Consider the following 8087-nt stretch of genomic DNA (forward strand, 5'->3'; position numbering starts at 1 on the left):
TGTTATTAGGTGAAGTTATGGGTCCTACAGTAGGTCTATGTTGTTATTAGGTGAAGTTATGGGTCCTACAGTAGGTCTATGTTGTTATTAGGTGAAGTTATGGGTCCTACAGTAGGTCTATGTTGTTATTAGGTTAAGTTATGGGTCCTACAGTAGGTCTATGTTATTGTTAGGTGAAGTTATGGGTCCTACAGTAGGTCTATGTTATTGTTAGGTGAAGTTATGGGTCCTACAGTAGGTCTATGTTATTGTTAGGTGAAGTTATGGGTCCTACAGTAGGTCTATATTGTTATTAGGTGAAGTTATGGGTCCTACAGTAGGTCTATGTTATTGTTAGGTGAAGTTATGGGTCCTACAGTAGGTCTATATTGTTATTAGGTGAAGTTATGGGTCCTACAGTAGGTCTATGTTATTGTTAGGTGAAGTTATGGGTCCTACAGTAGGTCTATGTTATTGTTAGGTGAAGTTATGGGTCCTACAGTATCCTGCGCACCAGTATCTCTACTTGCACATCATCATCTGCTCATCTATCACTCCAGTGTTAATCTGCTAAATTGTAATTACTTCGCTACTATGGCCTATTTATTGCCTTACCTCCTTACTCCATTTGTACACACTGTATATAGATTTTTCTATTGTGTTATTGACTGTACTTTTGTTTATCCCACGTGTAACTGTTGTTTTTTTGTCGCACTGCTTTGCTTTATCTTGGCCAGGTCACAGTTGTAAATGAGAACTTGTTCTTGACTGGCCACCTGGGTAAATAAAGGTGAAAATAATATATATATTTTTTTTACTTTATTGACAACACCCAAATGGATACTGTCATTAACACAGTTCTTCAATAATTACACATAACTCATAATACTGTAGCAAACATTATATTAACCTGTTGGGGATAGGGGGCAGTATTTGCACGGCCGGATAAAAAACGTACCCGATTTAATCTGATTATTACTCCTGCCCAGAAACTAGAATATGCATATAATTATAAGCTTTGGATAGAAAACACTCCAAAGTTTCTAAAACTGTTTGAATGGTGTCTGTGAGTATAACAGAACTCATTTGGCAGGCCAAAACCTGAGAAGATTCCAAACAGGAAGCGCTCTCTCTGACCATTTCATGGCCTTCTTTGATCATCTCTAACCAAAACAGGGGATCTCTGGCATGACGTGACATTTTCTAACGCTCCCATAGGCTCTCAGAAGGCGCCAGAAATTTGAATCTTGGCTTTGGAGCCCCAGGCTGAAACACATTAGCGCCTTCAGTAAGTGGTCGATCTGAGAACAATGAGAATGGAGGGGCGTGCACGGGCCAACTCCATTTTTACTTTCTCTCTCTTTGAGCGTATACAGGGTTTCCCGGTCGGAATATTATCGCTTTTTTACGAGAAAAATCGCATAAAAATTGATTTTAAACAGCGGTTGACATGCTTCGAAGTACGGTAATGGAATATTTAGAATTTTTTTGTCACGAAACGCGTCGGGCGAGTGACCCTTATTTACCTTTCGGATAGTGTCTTGAACGCACGAACAAAACGCCGCTATTTGGATATAACTATGGATTATTTTGAACCAAACCAACATTTGTTATTGAAGTAGAAGTCCTGGGAGTGCATTCTGACGAAGAACAGCAAAGGTAATAACATTTTTCTTATAGTAAATCTGACTTTGGTGAGTGCTAAACTTGCTGGGTGTCAAAATAGCTAGCCTGTGATGGCCGGGCTATGTACTCAGAATATTGCAAAATGTGCTTTCACCGAAAAGCTATTTTAAAATCGGACATAGCGAGTGCATAGAGGAGTTCTGTATCTATAATTCTTAAAATAATTGTTATGTTTTTTGTGAACTTTTATCGTGAGTAATTTAGTAAATTCACCGGAAGTTTGCTAGTTCTGAACGTCACATGCTAATGTAAAAAGCTGGTTTTTGATATATAAATATGAACTTGATTGAACAAAACATGCATGTATTGTATAACATAATGTCCTAGGGGTGTCATCTGATGAAGATCATCAAAGGTTAGTGCTGCATTTAGCTGTGGTTTGGGTTTATGTGACATTATATGCTAGCTTGAAAAATGGGTGTCTGATTATTTCTGGCTGGGTACTCTGCTGACATAATCTAATGTTAGCCCATAGAGGTTAACTGACTTGTCTAGTTAAATAAAGGTTACATTTAAATACATTTAAAAAATAGAGTTTCATGACAAACCATTTTTTACAAATCCGTCAAGGCACCAACTTTGAGAAGGTTTTAAAACAAAGGTTTCAAACCAATTCATGAATGTAATTGAATCTAGGTATGTTTCGCCTTTAACATAATGGCATGAAAAAAATTCGCTGAATATTATAAAATGACTTATCAACAGCTGTAACAATTTGCCTCCAAAGGAAAACTACACTGGCAGTTATAGAATATACTATATATCCTAGAAACCTGGTTAAACTATCATTATGACCTCATGGATGAATTCTAGAATATACTATATATCCTAGAAACCTGGTTAAACTATCATTATGACGTCATGGATGATTTCTGGAATATACTATATAGCCTAGAAACCTGGTTAAACTATCATTATGACATCATGGATGAATTATAGAATATACTATATATCCTAGAAACCTGGTTAAACTATCATTATGACATCATAGATGAATTCTAGAATATACTATATATCCTAGAAACCTGGTTAAACTATCATTATGACATCATGGATGAATTCTAGAATATACTATATATCCTAGAAACCTGGTTAAACTATCATTATGACATCATGGATGAATTCTAGAATATACTATATAGCCTAGAAACCTGGTTAAACTATCATTGTGACATCATGGATGAATTCTAGAATATACTATATAGCCTAGAAACCTGGTTAAACTATCATTATGACATCCTGGATGAATAAATTTGAGTGGTTACACTTCTCCTTCCCCCATTCCTCCGCTGTTTACCAAACCAAGCCTCTGGGCAGCCATTTTGTTACTGTTGAAAAAACCCACACAACCCAGCAATCTGCAGTTCATACAACAACAAAACTGTCATTCCACCACTGTTTTGGTAATAAGATGATTAGGGGGTTGGAGAAATGTAACTACTTTCACATTCATAGACAGACCTATGGATGCAAGGACTGACCATCCATGATATCAACATTATAGTTTTAACTATGTTGAGGCTATACAGTGTTGGTTTACATTTCTAAACATTGGAGTAAAAAAAAGCTTATTTGGGGTTCTGATGGGGTACAACAGTTGAACTAAGCTCATGAGGCATGTGTTATATTCTTCAAGAATCAATGGCTATAAATTAATAATTTAAAAGTCGCAATATGGATGTAGCTATTGCATATTTCCGCTTTAACACCACACATCAGTTCAACAACTGCAGAGTTTGTGCCTCTGTATTTAAGACAGTACTTACTAGTGTTAATCAGGGAACGGTTTCTCAAAACCATCTTATGGCTAAGTTCACCGTTAGAACCATTGGACGCCTTAAGATGCGTTTGGGAAACCGGGCCCAGATGTCCAGTTTCCTCCTCTATCGATGTAACAGTCATCTCCCCCTCTTCCTCTTTCACTCCATAAACTGCATCCTCCTCTTCTTTTACTGTAACATCCTCCTCCTCTTTCACTCTGAACGCGTCTTTTTCTTCTTTCACAGTAACGGCCTCACCCTCTACTTCTTGTTTTACTGTGATGTCCTCCTCTTCATTAGCAGGAGAGTAGCTCAGTGACCGCATGGTCGGAGATGTTAGCTAGCTATGCTAATGCTAACTTAACCAGCCCGCTAGCAAAATAATAACAACACCGTAAATATGAAATTAAATCGGATAACTAACTAGACGACAGAAGTGGGTTTAAAACACAGTGGCTAATATACACTAAAGCGTCTAAAGACCTTTATTTGTTCGGCTATTTTGTCTAGCAAGCTACCGCGGTGTCTGACTAACTGTTGCTGCTGTTGAAAGAAGAGTTCCGTCCACTACATTATACGTCACACCAACAGCATCGCCTTAAATTCCCAGACCGCCATCTGCTGACTGGAGTGGGTAACACAGTTGAGGAAAATGTTTATTTTATTGTCAGACAAAAAGTTAAAGGGTAGGAATAAGGGACATCGCTGGTCCTAAAATATTCATTAGCCCCCCCCCCCTAAATAAATCAATATCAGTCAATATATTTTTTCTGTGATTTATTTTTGTCGTCAACCGTTCCATCGCATCTTAAACTCCTAGGACCAGGGGGAGGCTGCTGCTGCACCAGTGACTGTTAGACTTTCTTCAGCAATACTAGGAGAGAGGGGTACCCCTACACAGAACTGAACTGGATCAAAGATGGTGGACAGAAATACTAGGAGAGAGGGGTACCCCTACACAGAACTGAACTGGATCAAAGATGGCGGACAGAAATACTAGGAGAGAGGGGTACCCCTACACAGAACTGAACTGGATCAAAGATGGCGGACAGAAACACTAGGAGAGAGGGGTACCCCTACACAGAACTGAACTGGATCAAAGATGGCGGACAGAAACACTAGGAGAGAGGGGTACCCCTACACAGAACTGAACTGGATCAAAGATGGTGGACAGAAATACTAGGATGGAAGCAAATGTAAGGGATTATAACGTCATAACGAATCATGCAGAAACATGTACAGTTGACAGGAATGTTAGTTAATGTAGAGACAAACGATTATGTTTTTTTAATCATAAAGTTCATTTACGAAAATCGCGATTTAGCAAGCTAGCTGACTAGCTAACATTAGCCAGCTAGCTGACTAGCTAGCATTAACATTAACCATCTAGCTGACTAGCTAACATTAACCAGCTAGCTGACTAGCTAACATTAACCAGCTTGCTGACTAGCTAACATTAACCAGCTAGCTGACTAGCTAACATTAACCAGCTAGCTGACTAGCTAACATTAACCAGCTAGCTGACTAGCTAACATTAGCCAGCTAGCTGACTAGCTAACATTAACCAGCTAGCTGACTAGCTAACAATAACCAGCTAGCTGACTAGCTAACATTAACCAGCTAGCTGACTAGCTAACATTAGCCAGCTAGCTGACTAGCTAACATTAACCAGCTAGCTGACTAGCTAACATTAGCCAGCTAGCTGACTAGCTAACATTAACCAGCTAGCTGACTAGCTAACATTAACCAGCTAGCTGACTAGCTAACATTAACCAGCTAGCTGACCAGCTTTATGGGTGTTGTGACATGAGTATGAAATTGTCATTCTGGCTGTTTTAGGGACTCCTGAAACAACCAGCAAACCAGGCTGTCGTTTTGTGAAACAGTGAATGTATAGAATCTAGCCAGCTGAAGAATTTACTGAAAATTGAATGTACAATTGTGTAAGCTTGCCTTGCTGATATTTGCCATGCAGATAGATGAAATAACGTAGCTAGCTATGTTCTTGCTTATTGTGCAGTGGATGATTATAATACCTGTATGCCTATGGATGTGTAGCTAGCTATCTAGCCGATCTGTGTATGGACCCAAAACGTTTGGTATACATATTAGTTCAGAACCTATGAACCTCAGCTATCATAGCCAGTTGTATCAACTTCAAAACAGCCTGAATGACATTAATGAAGCCTATGGATTGAGTAGAATATAATATCATGTTGTGCCAAGGATGCAAGTCGTATATACATGTAGTTATTACCATGCATGAGATCCCCACATTGTAGCCTGTACATTTAATATATTCACTGATCATGTACTCTACCTTGGCAAATAAAGTTGCAGTTTAGGTATGAATGTCTTTGAGATTATTTTTTCAGTCATATCCAATACCAGGAGTATCAAATTCCAGTCTTTGAATGACGCTGTGTCTGCATGTATGTATTACAATTATACACTTCAAACAGTGTTTACCAATCTTGGTCCTGGGACATCAATGGTTACACATTGTAACTAATAGACTAGAAACAGGATTTAACTAGTTAATTCATATATACAGAAATATAATGTTAAAAAACAGAAACACTACACTTCCTATGCATCATGTAAATACTCTAACACTGGTTTCATCTCAACATCTAATGCCCTTCATCTGCATTGATCTGATAAACACAGGATAGGTGGAGTATTTCATCACATTACACTTCATTTCAACCAGTGGAGAATGTGAAACGCTTTATTGAAAAGCTCATTATCCAAGTGTTATAAATACAAGTTTAATCTGTACTTCAATGCACATCTGTTGTGCATTATAAAAAACAGAGGAAGAAAGAGGAGGTGGTGAGAGAGGTGTAAAAGACAGAAAGGGAAAGAGGTAAGCACATAGGAGCAGGGAAGGCAGCACATGATTAATGAATCACAGTGCTACATAAATATTCTCTCAGTTCATCACAATTACATAATAGTGTCTCTCGTCGGCCCAAAGGTTCTTAAAAGCAGGTGAGGTGGTGATGATGGGACTGGGGGTTGGCATCCTCTCACATCAAAACATACCTGCAGACGAGAGACAGATGGAGAGAGAGAGAGCATGTTTAAACCTTGTGTTTTTATTTTTTATTCTAACATTGTTAGTCATCAATCAGGAGGTGAAATGCAAAACTGACCTGGGATCATTAACTCTGGGACTACTGCATCTCTATCTGTATTTCAATGTAAAGCATCTCTTTAATAATACTTCCTGTATAATATAAACTGACCTGGGATCATTAACTCTGGGACTACTGCATCTCTATCTGTATTTCAATGTAAAGAATCTCTTTAATAATACTTCCTGTTGACCTGACCAAGTGACCTCTCACCTCTGATCATGCTGTGCCCTCTATGTAGCCAGTTCAGATGCAGGAGGGGTTCACCGACACAGCTGATATAACCTAGAGGATTTAGGGAGAAGGGGAGAGAGGGATGAAGTGAAGGAGAGAGACTGTTATTGAGAAAATAAGGTAGTTAAAGCGACAGTGTTCACAGGAATCTGTGTGTGGCCTCACCTGGTGTCCACACCACACTAAGTGGTTGCAGAGGACTTTATGCTGAAAAACATGAACGGACACACGAGGACAAACAATATAGCGTAGTTATAGAAATAATGAAGTGTCTTACTATTCTCCATGGTTGGCCCTCTTGCCTATTCTTTGAAGGTGGAAGGAGCCACAGTTATACACCTGAGCCTGTTTACTGCACAACACAATCCATCAATCAGATTGATACATGAGTGTGTAGGTGTGGGTTATAGGGTGTCTAATTGTTCTACATTTTTTCAATATTGGTGATTTAAAATAGCCTGTTTTGTTTTTGCACAGACATCACACCCTTACCTAAACAGCACCCTCACCTGAGAAGTAGAAATCAAAGGGAGAGAAACTGTGAATTGAATAACTGCAGTTGACATAGCTCAGTAAATAGAAGAATACTCTTATTGCGATGTGAATGGCTCTTAAAACAGCCTTTGGTTGTGCATAGTGACGTCTATGGTGTTGTCAGGGAACAGCACCCTCTTTGAAGAAGTAGGAGGTGAAGATCTCCTGCACACGGATTGCCTCTCTTGCTGCGTTGTTGGACCCCATCCTTGAAACATCCTGCAGAGCAGCAGACTCCTCCTCTGACACACGGCGGCGAGCTGCAGATCCCCTCCTGGTCCTCGTGTCCATCCTCATGAAGTTACGCAGGACACAGGTAGCCTTCACACACCTGAATTCCTCCAGGAGGCAGTCCCAGATGGCCCTGGTCACCCAACCTTGCAGTGCCCTACACGGTAACTGTAGGCAATCGTTTTGAAGGAATCTCCAGTTACAAGGTATCTGTAGGAATATGGAAGACAATGTAATTACTAGACTGTTACATCACAAGGTCATTGTGGATTACTAAAGTATAATATCCCTGATAACAAATCATGATAACATTGGATTGATAGATGCATGGGCACACATATGTACATGTGTAGCATGTGACAATAACAGGATCATATCAAGGATGGCATCACAAATGAATACATAAATACCACTTGAAGCTTGATGATGAGTTTGAATCATTTGAATCAGCTGTGCAGTGTGAAGGCAAAAACAACAATGTGCCCCTCTTTGAGTCCCCAGGACTGAGAACCACTGCTCTTCA

This window comes from Salmo salar, unplaced genomic scaffold (assembly GCF_965601325.2).
Source record: "Salmo salar unplaced genomic scaffold, fSalSal1 ptg000781l, whole genome shotgun sequence".
Lineage (NCBI taxonomy): Eukaryota > Metazoa > Chordata > Actinopteri > Salmoniformes > Salmonidae > Salmo > Salmo salar.